General features: G+C 42.1%; 1 protein-coding gene, 1 long non-coding RNA gene and 2 pseudogenes across 2 annotated transcripts in view; 1 reads left to right on the top strand and 3 right to left on the bottom strand.

Moving 5' to 3' along the window:
* PAQR5 (progestin and adipoQ receptor family member 5) overlaps positions 1 to 18,056 on the bottom strand; it is a 443,329-nt gene that overhangs the window by 193,667 nt on the left and 231,606 nt on the right. The gene's annotated exons all lie outside the window — the stretch shown is intronic.
* LOC136376319 (uncharacterized) lies at positions 1,326 to 17,760 on the top strand. The gene is made up of 3 exons (XR_010746165.1): positions 1,326 to 1,455; positions 13,667 to 13,895; positions 17,274 to 17,760. It is a non-coding gene; the product is annotated as an uncharacterized lncRNA (long non-coding RNA).
* On the bottom strand, positions 4,185 to 5,292 carry LOC136376453 (procathepsin L-like; annotated as a pseudogene).
* On the bottom strand, positions 5,297 to 6,157 carry LOC136375855 (nuclear pore complex protein Nup88-like; annotated as a pseudogene).

Below are 18,056 nucleotides of genomic sequence, written 5' to 3' on the forward strand. Positions count from 1 at the left end.
GCACATATATACTAAAAGACAGGCATAGGAATGTTCATAGCAACATTATTTGCTAATAGCTTTAAGCTGGAAACAACCCAAATGTCCATCAATGAATAAATTGTGATATATTAACGTAAGAATATAATAAGCAACATAAATGAGTATATTACAGCTACAGGCAAGCACATGAATGACTCACAAACATAATGTTAAACGAAGGAAGCCAGACACAGAGTGCCTGTTGTAAGACTCCATGTATATTAAGTTCAAAACCAGGCACCATTAATCTATAGAAGTTCTATGTCTGAATAGTGATTACCTTGGGGGAAGAGTGAGATCTGATAATATTTTAATCTTGACCTGGGTATTGATTACAATAAATCACCTTGATTAATTCATTAGGCAGTGCACTTATAACTTGTATACCATTTTTGTGTTTTTATAATTCTAGAAAAAAAAAATTTTTTAATCCAAATGGTCAGTAGGCATATAAAAAGATGTACCACCTATCTGGCAAATCAGAGAGATGAAATTTAAAAACGACACAGCTTTTTCTGCACATGATGCTGGCAGTTAAAAAAAATTGATAATTTCCGGTGTTGATGAGTATGATGGTGGCTATCTAAATTAGAACAGAATTGTAGGAGAGAGCCTTGGCATTTTTACCAAAAATTGAGACACGCATATCTTTTGGTCCAGAAATTCCATTTTTAGGAATATATTAATCAGAAATACTTACACATATGCACACAAATTTGTGTACAAGTATGTTTACTATAATGTTTGTAACAGTAAAAAATGGCAAACCACCTATGTGTCCTGCGCTAGAATAGTAAGTAGAAAACTGTAATACAGCTATAAAATCTGGAAGGATATGTAGCTGTTAAAGAGAACAAGGGAGGCCTGTTATGTACCAACACAGAGAGAGCTACAGGGAACATTGTTAAAGTGACAAAAAATAAGTCAAAGAACAGAACATGTTGCATAACCTTGTTTATGTATAAATGAGCTGAATGTAAACTTTAGAAACACAAAAAAAACTTAAAACAAGATAAAACAAAACTGAAATCTGGTGTGGCTCATTTACCCAAATATCTTACAAAATAAACTTAGCTTCACTCTTGAAATAGATTGCAATGTATAAGAATTCTCTGAGGCTGTTTCCCTGAAAGGACTGCCCCATAATAGGAAGGGGCTGTTTCTTGTTCCACAGCCGAGCCTCCGTGTCTCAGAAATGCCAGCTCCCACGCACGCCCCAGCAACAGCACAGGCAATGTGTCCAGATTAGCGTGCGCGTGCGCACTTTTCAGTAATTAACTAATCCACCTCAAGGGCAGGGCAGGCCGGGCTCCCACAGAGTGAGCACTCCCTCCCTCTTGACCTCTGCCCTCCTCCGGAAAGCAAAGGCAGCCCCCAGAAATGGCTGGTCCTCAGCCCTAAGCCTCTCGCAGCCCCCAGACTCAACTCGGCCAAGTGAGACCTTTACAGGACAATACGACTTCCTCTCCAGGTAGTGTTACACTGTTCTCTCCTCTCCTGGCCCCACTCTCACCTATCACTCCAGGCCTAACCTTTCCACCGCTGCTGGGGAAGAACGTTGATAGAGGCAGAGGGAGAACAACCTAATACTGTCAATTTCAACTCTGCCCACTTTTGCTCCAGGATGCTATGAACAACAGAAACAGCAGGAACAGTCTCTTATTATATTATTTTCAAATGGTTGGTGTCCGGAGCAAAGTTTCCAAGACTTTGGAGTTGAATGAACCATTAAAATTCCAACAATTTAGGATGGCTCATTTATACGTTGCCAAGTACAGACATTTAAAAACAACCTGTTGGTTAGAAGGTCATCCCCATATACCAACGTTGCAGGTTCAATCCCAGGTCAGGTCCCATACAAAAATCAACCAATGAATGCATAAGTAAGTGGAAACATGCAAGTTTATTGTGGAACAACAAATAGATGTTTTGCTCTCGCTTTCTCTCTCCCTCTCTCTAAAAATCAATTAAGCCTGACCTGTGGTGGTGCAGTGGATAAAGTGTTGACCTGGAACGCTGAGGTCGCCGGTTCAAAACCCCGGGCTTGCCTGGTCAAGGCACATATGGGAGTTGATACTTCCTGCTCCTTCCCCCTTCTCTCTCTCCTCTCTCTCTAAAAATGAATAAATAAAAATTTTTTTAAAAATCAATTAAGATTTTTAAAAAATAAGCCCTGGCCGTTTTGCTCAATGGTAGAGCATGTGCCCAGCATGTGGATGTCCTGGGTTCGATTCCATGTGAGGGCACACAGGAAAAGCAACCATCTACTTCTCCACCTCTCCCCCTTTCATGTCTGTTGGGCAGATAAAATATATTATGCTCACTTTGTTAAAGATGGCGCTGCCCACATGGAAGTTGTCGCCCAGGTGATATTAATGTGTGTTGGGAGCAGGCTATGGGCAAGCAGGATCCTTGTAGCCTTGAGCTTGGTTTTAGGACTAAGCCTTTCCCACCCTTTTTGATGTGGGGTGGTGCAATCCCATCATGCCCCAGATAAGTGACTTTGTATTAGAGACTTCCCTATTTTGTATATTGGATTAAAGGTTTTGATTTCTACATTATAAAATGGGGGCAGAACGGGAGCTTGCTCTCTCGGTTCCTGAGATTAGCATTAGAGCAGGGGTCCCCAAACTTTTTACACAGGGGGCCAGTTCACTGTCCCTCAGACTGTTGGAGGGCCGGACTATAAAAAAAAACTATGAATAAATCCCTATGCACACTGCACATACCTTATTTTAAAGTAAAAAAAAAACAAAATGGGAACAAATACAATATTTAAAATCAAGAACAAGTAAATTTAAATCAACAAACTGACCAGTATTTCAATGGGAACTATGCTCCTCTCACTGACCACCAGTGATAGAGATGCCCCTTCTGGAAGTGCAGCGGGGGCCGGATAAATGGCCTCAGGGGGCCGCATGCGGCCCGTGGGCCGTAGTTTGGGGACCCCTGCATTAGAGAGAAGAGCAGAGAAAGGCCACGTGGAGGAGGCCAGAAGAAGCAGCCAAGATGACGGAGTGTTGAGTGAGAGGCCAGTTTATGCAGAGTTTGTGCAGGGAGAAGGAAGAGGATGGGGAATAGAGGTGAATAAGTCTGGTGAGCTAGAAACCTTTGATTCTAGGAAACTCGGATAAGTCAGTAGCTTTGTGAGCACTGAATGTGAGTGGGTTTTGGAGCCCAGTGTGTGTTTTTACTTGCCCGCCGGGTGCAAGCTAGGATTAAAGATGATGGCCCATCAGTTTTTGGCTCCATTGTTTCTTTACTGACTGTCCGAATCTAATGCGAACCTGCATGGGCCAGGCGGCTGTGATGGTGGCCCTGGATACTGGCTTTACAATGTCTCTGTCTCTCTCTGTGTCTCTCTCTCTCTTCCCCTTTCAAAGCCTTGGATCAATTGGTTATAGCACAGTAGCCTGGGGTGCTGAGGATGCCTCCGGAGGCCTCAGGCCCTAAAAATAGCTCAGCTGTGAGCATGGCCCTAGATGTGCAGAGCATCAGCCCTGGTGGATCCTGGTCAGGTTGCATGCAAGCAGTCTATCTATCCCCCTCCTCTTACTTGGAAAAAGAAGAAAAAATAAAGAGATTAAAAAAAAAAACAACCCTGAAATATTGTCATCATCACTTAAATGAGTGGGCACCTTAACACCAAAACAATCTGGTCATGATGATCTCAGATTTAAAAAGTAGCACTTTAAATTTAATACATTTAGATCTACAAAAAATACACACATATTTTGCCTGGATAGGTGAACATTTCCTTACAGACTGCACATTTCCTTGGAAAGAACTGACAGAGATTAAATCATAAATTTTCAAACTTAGCTAAGTTTTCAAACCTAGCTATGCCTGAGAAAGACAGGAAGGCATTTAAAAAAATACAAATTCCAGGTTCCCAACCCATATTTAGTGCATCGGCTGATCAGCCTCTTCAAGACCGGGTGTGTGTGTGTATGTGTTTTGCATATAAAATTAAATTTTATTTTAAAAGGTAAAACTTTATACATACTTTTAAAACATAAAATTTCAAAGTTATTAGGAAAGTCAATCATACAAAGCTGTTTACGAAAGTAATTAAAGCAGTGATAACATTTTACCAGTGTAAAATGTCACAGAATTCAAATCACATCTTGGATCTTCAACAGTCAAGTGTTCGAGCCCATGCAGTAAAATGTGGTCAGTTTTAAGATAAAATTCCTCCTCTGGATATCCTGTTTTCAATCAAATCTCTCTTTATCTCCATTATCTTCCATGCTGGGATAGCAGGCTGCATTGGAGACTCCACAGTGGTTGTTCTGGGGTTTGGCCATCTTTACAGTAGCCGAGCTGTACCCCAGCTGTTCTTGACAATCCAGTATTTATTGTTATTTAATTCTGCTCTTTCAAAGCCATATCCAACCACCAGAATACCATTTTCTAGATCTTCACTGATGCAGTCTAAATAAATGTCTTTTTCATAGGTTGGAGGCTAAAATGAATAAACAAAATGAATAAACATAGGTTGGAGGCTAACATGGCTTGCATCTGTATAGCAAGAGACCCCATACAGCTGCCACTACCTTCATGAGGGAGCTTTCCTGCTGATGGCTGTCCATGAAGCCAGTGTCACTGGCAACAGAATCCTCAGGCTTAGACTTTCAGGATCCAATCTCTGCATGGCATGGATAGCATTCCTCTGAGTCCAGGGCTCTGTTGGACTTAACATACTGGAAGGCATTATCCATTAGGCCACCATTCAGAGGTGGATTTAACAGCAGGAGCACTGAGTGCACGCCCTGGGCCTCGATTTCTGAAGGACCCAGCAAAACCTCAACTTTAAACTTTTTCCTAATGTAAGGGACCCAATATTTTCTTCTGCACCCGGGGCCTCAACCAGCCCTAATCTGCCTCTGCCACCATTGTAGCCCTCATTGCCTTGACTCTGAAAGCAGTCCACAAGGTGCTGTTCAGTCAGTGAAATAAGTTTGACCATTTTCCAGAATATCTGTCCTTGAGAGGCACAAGCTGCACTTAAACCACAGTGACCCTGATCCTTCTCAAGAGTTACATAGCTTTCCTCTGTCTCATCCGTAGTTGGGGGGATTTCAGCAGAGAGGTTCCCAGAACACGTTCCTTTTCTTATGCTTCTGGTTTTGAAGGCCATTCATCACCTGCCTGAATTCTTCATTGGTCATGTCACCAAAGGCATTTGTTGCCATGGTGAAGCTTTGTTTCCCTGGGTTGTATTCCTGCTTGGGCAGTTCAATCTTTGTCATATTCTTCTCCCACACTGCTCTTCTCATTCGAGCCCTGTCGTTTCCTGTGTTGCTCTCCACTGGTTCATCTCCTGCTCTGTCAGGTTCTGTTTAAGAATGTACTGTTCTCTGAACACCTGGGTGGTTCTGCTGATGAGATAAAGGCATTCCTTGGGAGCTATAGCTTTCTCAGATGACTTCAAAATAGCTGAATTTGAAACACTATGTTGCAAAGTGCTTCTGATATACTTTGCAAAGGAATCTGGGGGTTTCAGCCAGAATTCAAAGGGGAGACTACCACTTCAGCCTCTTTCTTGGCAGAGGAGGAGACGCTGAATGGACTGTGCTTAACAAAGGCCTAATGAGGCATTTGTAGGTACTGGTGAGGCAGATCATCGCGGGCCCTACTATCCGCAAATTCGAGCTGGCTGCCTGCGTGGCAATGGCTTCCTACAAAGGATGTGTTCTACAAAGCATTTCTGTTTGGTAGCAAGTTCCTGTCGGCTATCCTCATTTTCTTCGTCTGATCCAAGAAATGTAGGAAGTTTATAAATCCAAGGTAGCTCAACACTATGCACACCAGCTCCCTGAGGGCAGTGATCTCTTGAGGAACAATTGGAATCCCTGTGAAGATTGGTTGGACAAAAAAAAAAAAAAAAAAGTTAGAAATCAAAGGGATCATCTTCTACAAATGCCAGTTTCAGGGGAAGCTCCCACTCAACACACTCAAACACAAACAGAGAAGAAATGAGGTTGACCCTACAATCCCAGGACTTTTCTGGTGTTTGATTGTTTTCTTCTTCGCTTTCCAACAACACCATGATACAGCATTCCTGATTGAGCAGCAATCGCTGAGACGTTGGAGGCATAGGGTCAGCAGAGTGTAGCACAAGCGTTGTAACCATCGTTATCTTCAGCGGCAACATGCCTGGGCAATGGACCTAACAGCTTCCTGATATTCCCAGGGCTGTGTAACACTCTAACATATTCGCATATAAGATGTACAATGGGTATGCCACTACTTAATTTTTCCCTTTTTAACCAAATATAAATATATTTTTGGGGACTGCTGCCAATGGCCCAAAGTCAAATGCAACTGCTGTCTCTCCTTAGAGATGCAGCATATGCTCTGTTTTTATTTCAGCATTAGACTTTACTTTTCTGCTTCTGTCAGTATGATGACTTTCGTGGGTGTCTGGGGCTCACATAGAGAGTAAATTCTTATCACATTGTCTGATGCTAACAGCACTCTGTGGGGATCCAGCATTTCACTTGGATACCAGGCAGCATGCTTTACAGTCAGAAAGGTAGAACTAATGAAAAATCTCAGCAAGTGAAGTGGTCCTACAGTTCACTGTTGATTTTCCACATTCAAATTCAGAATTCTTTCCCCATCTTTTAGGCAATTCTAATACCATATGTCCCTTTATTCCTGTAAGTGCTACGTGATGTTGTATTGGACTTAACAAGACTTGACAGAGTTCAAACAAGGGCAGATTTATGCAAAGCAATCTGTGATTCTAGGAGTGGGCGGGCTCTTCAGTTGCACCACTGAGGCTGGGAAGGCAAACCACTTCGAGCTGTTTTCTGCATCCTACAGGAAGAGTTCTCCACTGAGGTCCAAGACCAGGTTGCTCATTAGAAAGTGTGGTGGCAGCAGCAATGAGGAGAGCAATAGTAAGAAGCTGGTTTCTCAGCCTCTCTTGGGCTCTTGCTTTTCAGTCCCTCCCAGAGCCACAAGAATGAGGCATGGTTCCCTGTTTTCAGTTCTTTTGGGAGAAATTGCTGCATCGTATGGTAATTCTATGTGTAACTTTGTGAGGAACCACTAAACGGTTTTCTAAAACAGCTGCACCATTTTACATTCCCATCAGCAATGCACAAGTTACATTTCTCCGCATCTTTGCCAACATTTATTATTTGGGGGGGGGGGGGTTTCTTTGGTTTTTTATTTTGTTTTGTTTTGTTTTTGGAATAGCCAAGGAAGGAAAATAGTATCTCATTGTGGGTTTGAGTTCCCTAATGACTAATGTTGGGCCTCTTTTCACATGCTTATAGCTATATATATCTTTTTTGGAGAAATATTTGAGTTCTCTGCTCATTTTTTTTTTTCAGAACAACAACAATTTATTATTTCTCACAATTCTGAAGGTGGAATGGGTGATAATTCTGTTGGCGGAGCCACTCATGCAGCGGCATGTGATTGGTAGCTGAACTGGACCAATCACAGGCTGCTGGAAGAGCCAAGAACACCTCTCTTGTGTTCTTTGCCCATTTTGAAGTTAGGTTGTTTTGGTTTTTCTGTTGTTGAGTTAGAACGACTTTTGATATATTCTTGATATTAAACCCTTATCAAATATATTATCCTCAAATATTTTTTTCACATTCTGTGGGTTGTCTTTTCACTCTCTTGATGGTGACCTTGATGCATGAAAGTTTTTACATTTGTTGAAGCCCGATTTGTCTATTTTTTCTTTTCTTGTCTGTGCTTTTGATGTCATATCAAAAAAAAAATCAATACCAATTCAATGTTGTAAAATTTTTCTCCTCTGTTTTCTTCTAATTTAATAGCTTACGTCTTTGTTCCATTTTGAGTTGATTTTTGTATATATGTTATAAGCTAAGGGTTCAATTTCATTCTTTTGAATATTGATATTGAGTTTTTTCAGCACAGTTTGTTGAAAATATTGTCTTTTCCCCATTGAATGGTCTTGGCACCTTTGTCAAAAATTATTTGACCATATGTGCAAGATTTTTTTTCCAGACTCTATTCTATTACATTAGTCTATATGTCTGTCTGTATGCCAGTACCACACTGCTTTGATCACTGCTGCTTGATAGCTTTAAAATCAGGAAGTATGAGACCTTAAACTTTGTTCTTCTTTTGCAAGATTGTTTTTGACTATTCAAGGTCCTTTGAGATTCCATATGAATTTTATTTATTTATTTTTATTTTATTTATTCATTTTAGAAAGGAGAGAGAGAAGGAGTGAAAGATAGAGGAGAGAGATAGAGAAAGAAGGGGGGGAGGAACAGGAAGCATCAACTCCCATATGTGCAAGCCCAGGGTTTCAAACCGGCGACCTCAGCATTTCCAGGTCGATGCTTTATCCACTGCGCCACCATCCATATGAATTTTAGAATTGAGGTCAGGCATCCATATGAATTTTAGAATTGAGTTTTCTATTCTGCAAAAAATAGTGCTGTTTGGATTTTGATAGAGATTACATTGAATGTGTAGAACAATTTAGGTAGTATTTGTATCTTAACAATATTAAGTCTTCCAATACATAAATATGTCTTTCCATTTATTTACGTTTTGTTTAATTTCTTTCAGCAATGTTTTGTAATTTTCAATGTACAAGACTTTAGCCACCTAGGTTAAAAATTTATTCTTAAGCATTTATTCTTTTTAATACCATGGTAAGTGGAATTATTTTCTTAATTTTTCATTGCCAGTATATAGAAATGTAACTGATTTTTGTGTGTTAGTTTGTATCCTACAACTACTCAATTTGTTTATTAGCTCTAGCTGGTGTGTGTGTGTGTGTGTGTTTGTGTTTGTGTATGTGTGCATACATATTTGTGTAAAATCCTTAGGATTTTCCACATATAAGATAATGTTATCTGTGAACAGAGATAATTTTACTCCTCTTCCAGTTGGATGCCTTTCCATTTCTTTCTCATGCTTAATCATGCTGGCTAGAACTTCCAATATTATGTTGAACAATAGTGGATATCTTTATTTTGTTCCTGATCTTAGGAGAAAAGCTTTCAGTCTGTCATCACTGAGTATGATGTTAGTGGTGATTTCTTTGTATATGGCCGTTATCAGGTTGAAGAAGTTTTCTTCTATTCCTAGTTTATTGCATGTTAAATTTTGTCAGATGGTCTTTCTGCAGCAATTGAGATGATCCTGTGGTTTCTTTCCTTCATTCTATTAATGTGGTGTATTACATTGACTAATTTTCACATGTTGAACCATCCTTGCATTCCAGGAATAAATCATATTTGGTCATGGTATATAATCCTTTCAATATATTGCTGAACTCAATTTGTTGGCATTTTGTTGAGGATTTTTGAATCTATATTCATAACAGACTTTGGTCTGTAGTTTTCTTGTACAGTGTTTTTCTGGCTTTGGTAGTGTTAGTCAAATAAGTTTATAAATATGATGTATATGTTTGCTCATTTATAGTTTGCATTGAGTTGGGAGACAGGCTGTAAACTGGCAAGGTCCTCATAGCCTGAGGCTTAGTTTTAAGACTAAGCCTTTCCCACCCTTTTAATACTAAGATCTTTTCAACATCCTTCTAATACTAAGATCTTCTCAAAACTAAGCTTTTCCCCACACCCTTGACTGTTGCATGATAGGGGGTGGTGCATTCTTATGAGGAATTCCATTTATGCCTCAGATAAGTGGCTTGTCTCAGAAACTTCCTTTTTTGTATATTGGCTTAAAGGCTTTAATTTCTACACTATAAAATAATGGAGACAGGGGCTCTCTCACTCAGATCCCTCCATCAGCATTGCAGAGGAGAGGCAGCCAAGATGGTGCAGCGCATAAGGAGAAGCCAGTTTGTGCCGAGTTTGTGCAGAGATAAAGAGATGGGGGACAGAAGTGAATAAGGTTGGTGAGGTAGAAACCTTTGATTCTAGGAATACTCGGATAAGTCAGTGGCTTTGGGAGCCTTGAATGGATGAAAAAGAAAGTGTTTTCCCACTATGTGTATTTCTCGCCCACTGGGTGCAAGCTAGAATTAAAGGTAATGGCCCACCAGTTCTTGGCTCTGTTGTTTCATTACCATCTCTCCAAATCAAATGCGAACCTGCATGGGCCAGGTGGCTCTGATGGTGGCCGCGGCTACTGGCCTTACAGGTAGCAAGGTGTAAAGCCAGTAGCCACGGCCACCATCACAGCAGCCCAGCCCATGCAGGTTCGCATTGGATTCGGACAGTCAGTGAAGAAACAATGGAGCCAAGAACTGATGGGCTGTCATCTTTAATTCTAGCTTGCACCCGGTGGGCAAGTAAAAATACACACTGGGCTCCAAAACCCACTCACATTCAGTGCTCACAAAGCTACTGACTTATCCGAGTTTCCTAGAATCAAAGGTTTCTAGCTCACCAGCCTTATTCTCCTCAGTTCCCCATCTCCTTCCTTATCCCAGATACAAACTCTACACAAACTGGCATCTCACTCAGCACTCTGCCATCTTGGCTGCTTCTCCTGGCCACATAGCCTCTTTCTGCTCTCTGCTCTGCTCCCTCTGCTCTCTCATGCTGATCATCCCAGGAACCAAGAGAGCAAGCTCTCGTTCTGCCCCCATTTTATAGTGTAGAAATCCAAACCTTTAATCCAATACACAAAATAGGGAAGTCTCTAATACAAGGTCACTTCTCTGAGGCATGATTGGATTGTACCGCCCCACATCAAAAAGGGTGGGAAAGGCTTAATCCCAAAACCAAGCCCCAGGCTACAACGATCCTGCCTGCTCCCAACACACATTAATATCACCTGGGCAACGGCCTCCACCTGGGCAGCGTTACTTTTTACAAAGTGAGCATAATACATTTTATCTGCCCAACAACCTCTGTTCCCCATCTTCTTCCTTCTCCCTGCACAAACTCTGCACAAACTGGCTTCTCACTCAACACTTCACCATCTTGGATGCTTCTCCTGGCCCCCTCCATGTGGCCTTTCTCTGCTCTCCTCTCTGTTCTCTCCTCTAATGCTAATCTCAGGAACCGGGAGAGCAAGCTCCCGTTCTGCCCCCACTTTATAGTGTAGATTCATAACCTTTAATCCAATATACAAAATAGGGGAAGTCTCTAATACAAAGTCACTTATCTGAGGCATGATGGTATTGCACCACCCCACATCATAAAGGGTGGAAAAGGCTTAATCCCAAAACCAAGCCCCAGGCTACAAGGATCCTGCCTGCCCACCACCCCCAACACACATTAATATCACCTTGGCAACGGCTTCCACGTGGGCAGCACCATCTTTAACAAAGTGAGCATAATATATTTCATCTGCCCAACACAAGGTAATGCTGTCTTCATGGAATGAGTTAAGATATGTTCCTTCCTCTTCAATTTTTGGGAAGACTTTGGGGAGAAAGATTGGTGTTAATTCTTCTTTAAATTTTTGGTGGAATGCACTAGTAAAGCCATCTGGTCCTGGAATGTATATTTTTAAGCCAACTTCAACAAAATTTCTAAGCCTCTGCTGCTATGATTTTAATGTACAGTTTGCTTTGGGACCAACTACCCAAATGTTGGGCAGATAAAATATATTATGCTCACTTTGTTAAAGATGGCGCTGCCCACGTGGAAGCCCATCTCCCAGGTGATATTAGTTGCTCTTCCTGCGTGGGATGGGCGTGATTATGTTAATATGTGTTGTGGGAGGGCTTTCACGCCAAAAGGTTTTAAAAGGAAGAGAAATCACGTTGTTCTGGAAGAAGAGTGATTGCATCCTAGGAGGAGCCCATGCTAGAGGAGAGCAGAGTAAGGCCACGTGGAGGGGAGGAGAAGCAGCCAAGATGGCAGAGTGCTGAAAGAGAAGCCAGTTTGTGCAGAGTTTGTGCAGAGAGAAGGAAATGGGGAACAGAGGTGAATAAGGCTGGTGAAGTAGAAACCTTTGATTCTAGGAAACTTGAATAAGTCAGTAGCTTTGTGAGCACTGACTGAGTGGCTTTTGGAGCCCAGTGTGTGTTTTTTACTTGCGTGCTGGGTACAAGCTAGGATTAAAGGTAATGGCCCACCAGTTCTTGGCTCCACTGTTTCATTACCAACTGTCCGAATCCAATGCAAACCTGCACAGGCCAGGCTGCTGTGATGGTGGCCGTGGCTACTGGCTTTACACCAAAATACTTGATTTAAATGCCTTTGGGTATAACTTAATAAACTAGTAGCATTAAAAGAGAATGATATAGCCAAGCTGTCCAGCTCTAGAAGTGCCTGCAGGGGGAAAACAGGACACAGGGGTGAGCAAACCTCTGAGAATGAGGGAGCATTGCCAGCCTTGCGGGTGTTAGTGGGAGAATGTCCAAACCTGTGGAAAAATTTTTAAAAATTTATTTGAGCCCTGGGCACTGAGTGGCTCAGTGGATAGAGTTCTCCCTTCCCCAGCCCTCAAGTTAATGGGAAAATTTTTTCTTATTTTTTCTTTCTTTATTCATTTTTAGGGAGGAGAGAGAGAGAGAAAGGAGAAGGAGCAGGAAGCATCAACCCTCATATGTGCCTTGACCAGGCAAGCCCAGGGTTTCAAACCGGCAACCTCAGCATTTCCAGGTCAATACTTTATCCACTGCGCCACCACAGGTCAGGTCAGTTTTTTTAATTTAAAAAAAAAATGTGTTTGAGCCTGACCTGTGGTGGCGCAGTGGATAAAGCGTCGATCTGGAAATGCTGAGGTCGCCGGTTCGAAACCCTGCACTTGCCTGGTCAAGGCACATATGGGAGTTGATGCTTCTTCCTGCTCCTCCCCCCTTCTCTCTCTCTCTCTCTGTCTCTCCCCTCTCTAAAATGAATAAATAAAAAGAAAAAAAAAATTTTTTTTAAATGTGTTTGAGTCAAACAGAAGACACATCCTCCTAGGAGCACGTTCTCAGCAGACTGAGAAAAATGCCTCTGAGAATGGCAGTGTGCAGCTTCTCTTATGCACTTGTGACTAAGGAGGGCATGTAAGGAAGATTACATGAAGGTGAGAGGAAGTAAGGTGGGGATTGGATTATAAAACAGTTAATAAGATTATGTGCTCTCCTGAGGGTGGTTACTCTGAAAAGAAGGCGTTTGGAAAGTGCGTGAACCTAGATGCACAGAAACAATAGATAGGGCTTGCTTAAGGCGAAGATAAGCCTTTTACTAAAGAAGTTATGTGCCTGGGGCGTGCCTTCCCACCATGACCTGCCCAGTTAGGAATCTATGGTCAGATTACCCCGTGAGGTTATGTCCCTAGCACCCCTCTGGAGCCCACAGGAGGAACCAGTGTGTCCTGGTGTGCAGCTTCCCCTGACTGCAGCAGCCTCAGCTGGCTTCGCCCCACAGCAGGGCAGCTCTGCAGCCACTGGAGCTCTTCACAAGTCCTTAGTCTGAAAGGGAGTGAGAAGAGGTGTTATGTGTAAAATGCAACTCGGAGACGGCAGATGACCAGGGTCAGGTCCCTCTCTGAGCTGCGGGCCAAGGGGACGGGGCTGCGACAGGAAAGAGGAAGCTTCTTGGCACAAATGAGTGTGAGGTTATTCTCACTGAAATATTTTCTTAGTCTGTTTATGCACAAAGACCACAGACAATGAAAAAAAAAAAATGTCATAAAAATTGTAACTAGAAGGAATAGCAATTTCCTACAGGTTCTTTTTGCCTTTTTAAATTCACTCTCTCTTCTTCTCATCCCCATCTTTCCTCAGGCACTAGTGTACGTTTCCAGTAAAAATCTTGTTAGGCCACTTGTGCCGAAAGAGGAATTCATTTAGTGTTTGAATTCCCAACTGACTGGTTCTCCTTGGGAGCAAGTAGCCAAGTGACTATCCAGGGAGAACAAGGGAAGGCAGCACATGGCACCAGGCCTGCAGGAGAAGTGCCTCACACGTCCTGCAACGCCCTGGACGGGCTCACAGAACGCCATCCTCTCACCGGGTGAGTCACACCTCCCACACCCAGCAGGGTGTAGTAACATTGACTGAAACCTGAATAAAATAGTCAGAACAAGTCAAGCAGGTAAAACATTCCCCTGCTGTCAATTTGATAAAATGCTGAACCCTGCTTCAAGATGGAAGGAAGGCAGAGGAGGGTTTGCAACAGCATAAGATTTCATATGATCCCACAGAAACTAGGGATCTGTAACCAGGCTTGAGGATTTTTAGTCCCAGGTATTTCCATCTTGAAACACAGAAGTGCATGGAAGCTCTGAGCAGAGTTTTTGTTTGGTATTAAGGGGAAGGGCATTATGTAGAACTCTCAGCCTTGAGTTGATGATACAAAGCAATTTGGAAGATGTGAGTTTCCTTTTCAAAATCCAAGAGTAGGTGAATCCACAAACACATATTGTTTCTATTTCTACTCCCCGCCCCTTCCACCTCATACCTGTGAAATGGGGAAGGGGCAGTGATAACAGCATCCCAGCCATCTAGAACCGGCTCAGAGACCAAAGCCCTGAAAGATGCTGTATAAAACATTAGCAAGAAAGGCTGTGACTAAAAATCCGAAACTTAAGACCCAATGCTCAAATATGCTCAGCTACTGTTAGATCAGAATCATTATTTCTCCAGGTGGAGAAGGGCTAGTGAAAAACCTCACGAGCTTGCAAAGGTGTGCACTACCAGAATGCTGTAGGCGAGGCTCTGATCTTGATGAACACAGAGGTTTCTCTGCCTTTTTATATAAATAGAAAATGTCCCAAATAAACTTGCAGCAAGTCATTTAGGTCATTTCCTCATTATCATGATGGTTATTATCAATAAACACTTATTAGGCATCCACTTAGCCAGCACTGACCCAACTAGATCTATTTCAACTTTCCTGAACCATCACTTGGATGGCGAACATATCCAAAAGCATTGCTTCATCACTGTTCTGGAATTATACCCTTTGAAATTTGTATATAAGTATGTGACATAAGCCTTCATTGTAAGTAGGCACTAAAATAGAGGCTTATAATTAGCTCTCTGGGGAGGCCAATGTGTGGCAGAGCAGAGCTCAGCAGTAGAAAAGTCAAGGCAGGTGTTGAAGAAACACTGCATGGAAGATGGGTACCACAAAGGTTATTTGAAGTATGGGCAATACCACTGAAGTCGGGGAAGAAAAGGGAGTCTTATCACTGCAGTCCTTTCTAGTTATAATTTCCATCTGTATTAGAACATGGTTCTGAAAGAGTGCTTGCAATTTATGTAACACTATGCAATCTTGGAATCCTGTAGTGGGCTGGAATTCAGGACACAGAATGATAGCTCTATGAGGACAGCATTGAGTCTACTCATGTCTGTGTCTCCAGCCCCGGGGCGAGCCCCTGCCCCATGATGGGCTCTCAGTTCTTGTTTCTTGAATCACATCCTTCCAGACCTCCCTATTTGTTACTTTTTATTTATTTATTTTAAAGATTTTATTTATTCATTTGAGAGAGGAGAGAAAGAGAGAAGGGAGACACGAGGGGGAAAGAGCAGGAAGCATCAACTCCCATATGTGCCTTGACCTGGTAAGCCCAGGGCCTTGAACAGGCAACCTCAGCATTTTCAGGTCAACGCTTTATCCATTGCGCCACCACAGGCCAAGCCCATTTGTTACTTTTTAAACGTTTTGACATCTAAATCTAAGACTAGATGTCAACTTTAAACTGTCATGTCTCTAAATTTAAGTACCCTGCCATTGTACACAGAGCTGGCCTTGATACAGAAGGAATAGTAAGATGTTTGTTGACCTCTGCAGTGACAGGTCTGAGCCAAGTTCCAGCTGCCTTATTTTCAAAACATTCCTACCCGCCCTGAGAACTTGAGGTCATATACAGCACCAGGACTTGGGTACTGGGCCCTGCCTCTGTCCACCCTTTGTGGCCTTTTTTCTCACTTTGTACTGAGTCTTCTTGCTCCTCTCCATCATATAATATATTTGGAGACTGTCTCTCACTAGTTTACTCTAACTCAGATGACCTACTCTTTTCTCTGCTCAGATTATTAAAATTGAAGTTACAATGTATTTGAGTGTTAATTAAACTTTAAAACTTCATGGGTTGCCTGATCTGTACTGGCTCAGTAGATCAAGTGTCGATCTGGAACACTGAGGTCACAGGTTCAAACCCCTGTGCTTGCCTGGTCAAGGCATATATGGGAGTTGATGCTTCCTCCTCCTCTCTCTCTCTCTCTCTCTCTCTCTCTCTCTCTCTCTTCTCTAAAATGAATGAATAAATAAAAATCATTTTTTAAAAACTTGATGGACTTCATTATAGTCCATGGTGGTCTAGGTGATGAACAGAGATGTACCCTGGAGTACCTAACACCTGCATCAAGAAAATACTGTGTTCGCCTGACCAGTGGTGGCTCAGTGGATAGCATGTCAACCTGGGACATTGAGGTCCCAAGTTCGAAACCTTGAGGTTGCCAGCTTGAGCACAGGGTCACTGCTTTGTGGGTGAGATCATTAAGATGATCCCAAGGTCGCTGGCTTAGCTAGATTCCCACCCCCACCCCCGCTTCAAGGCATGTATGAGAAAGCAATCAATGAACAACTAAAGTGCCTCAACCATAAGTTGATGTTTCTCATCTCTCTCCCTTCCTGTCTCCCCGCCCCCTCAAAAATAAAAATAAAAAAAATAAAAATAAAAAAATAAAAATAAAATAAAATACTATGTTCTCTAGGAGTGTTTCTTCTTCCCCCAAATTCATGAAGTTGTAGTTGTACCAAGGAGAGCAGGGTTTTAGGTGCACAAATCTTATGGAAAGATGATGATCAGCAGAACTGTCTTTAGAGCAAACTAACAATTCTATTCAGTTCTCTTTATACCTTGTTTCATAGTGAGACAAAGTTTAGGCAAACTTTAATAGCTGTGGAGTTTTGGTAATTGCACAATGCTTAATACTACATCGAATAACAACATGATTTCCAGATTAGTTTGTGTGCAGCATTTTATTCCCTGCAGAACGCAGGAGTGTAAGGAAGCATCAGTATAACCCCCAAATTTCAGGCAGGTGATGGTTCACCTGGCTCTGTTCTTCAAAGACTCTTTGTAAAACGAATCAGTAAACTAGGAAGTGTACAATACAACAAAATAAAATTCAAGAGAGGCTCAGCCCTGGCCGGATAGGTCCATTGTTGGAGCATCATCCCAAAGCGCAGAGGTTGCCAGTTTGATCCCAGTCAGGGCACACACAGGAACAGATCGATGTTCCTGTCTCTCGCTCCCTGCCCCTCTTTCTCTCTCTCTCCAAAATCAATAAAAAATAAAAGAGAGAGGTTCAAATCTGCTCAGAGGATTTTAACATGCAGACAAACAAGTCAAAGTGATTTGTCTCTTTTTTACTCCAGCCCAAGAGTGGACCAAAGGGCGTAAGACCCTTTGACAGAGACAGTGCTGGGCAAGAGGAGCCCAACAGAAGTCACCTGCTATGAATAGTCCCTGGCGCTATACATTTCCTCTATTTTGTCTTCAAGACTCCCACCCTGAGGAGAGCTCTCAAAGGGTTTTATGTCATGCACTGTGAAGGAATTGTATTCATCCTTGATCTCACCTCTGAAAAAGCCACATTTCTAGTCATTCAGTAACAAGAGAGAAAAGACTCATCCCCTCCTGTCGTCTCAGAAGTAGTGTCGGGGAAAATATAACCAATCAGTGACATTTGCACAAGATGGGCACACCCACAGGTGAAGAGGACTGTACAGCAGAGAGTAGGAGGGTAAGCTCAGGTTTACGGGAAGCATTAACCACAGAACTGTTGTGCCTTCAGAAACAGCCACATTGTAACTACAGAGCTGACAATGATGTCAAAGAACATTCTGCCTTCTCTTTACTACACTGATCTCTGTTCATTCACAAAACTAAAACTTTTAGGTTTTCTTCCCCGCGGCCAAACCTTTCTGAAAAATATAAAAAGTTGCACTAAAATGAAAACACTGGTTTGAAGAAAGCATTTTATTTTTATGATGTTTTTATTCATGTGTTCCCTCATCATCTTTATAGATATGAGGTAGATTATTCAGTTAATTATTTTTGTAATATTAAAACACACTATATCAGAGGGAAATTGCAATAATGAAAGCAAAACTACAAATTGTGGTAACAGTCGTTGGTGGTGATGGTAAATTTCAGCC

This window comes from Saccopteryx leptura, chromosome 6 (assembly GCF_036850995.1).
Source record: "Saccopteryx leptura isolate mSacLep1 chromosome 6, mSacLep1_pri_phased_curated, whole genome shotgun sequence".
NCBI lineage: Eukaryota > Metazoa > Chordata > Mammalia > Chiroptera > Emballonuridae > Saccopteryx > Saccopteryx leptura.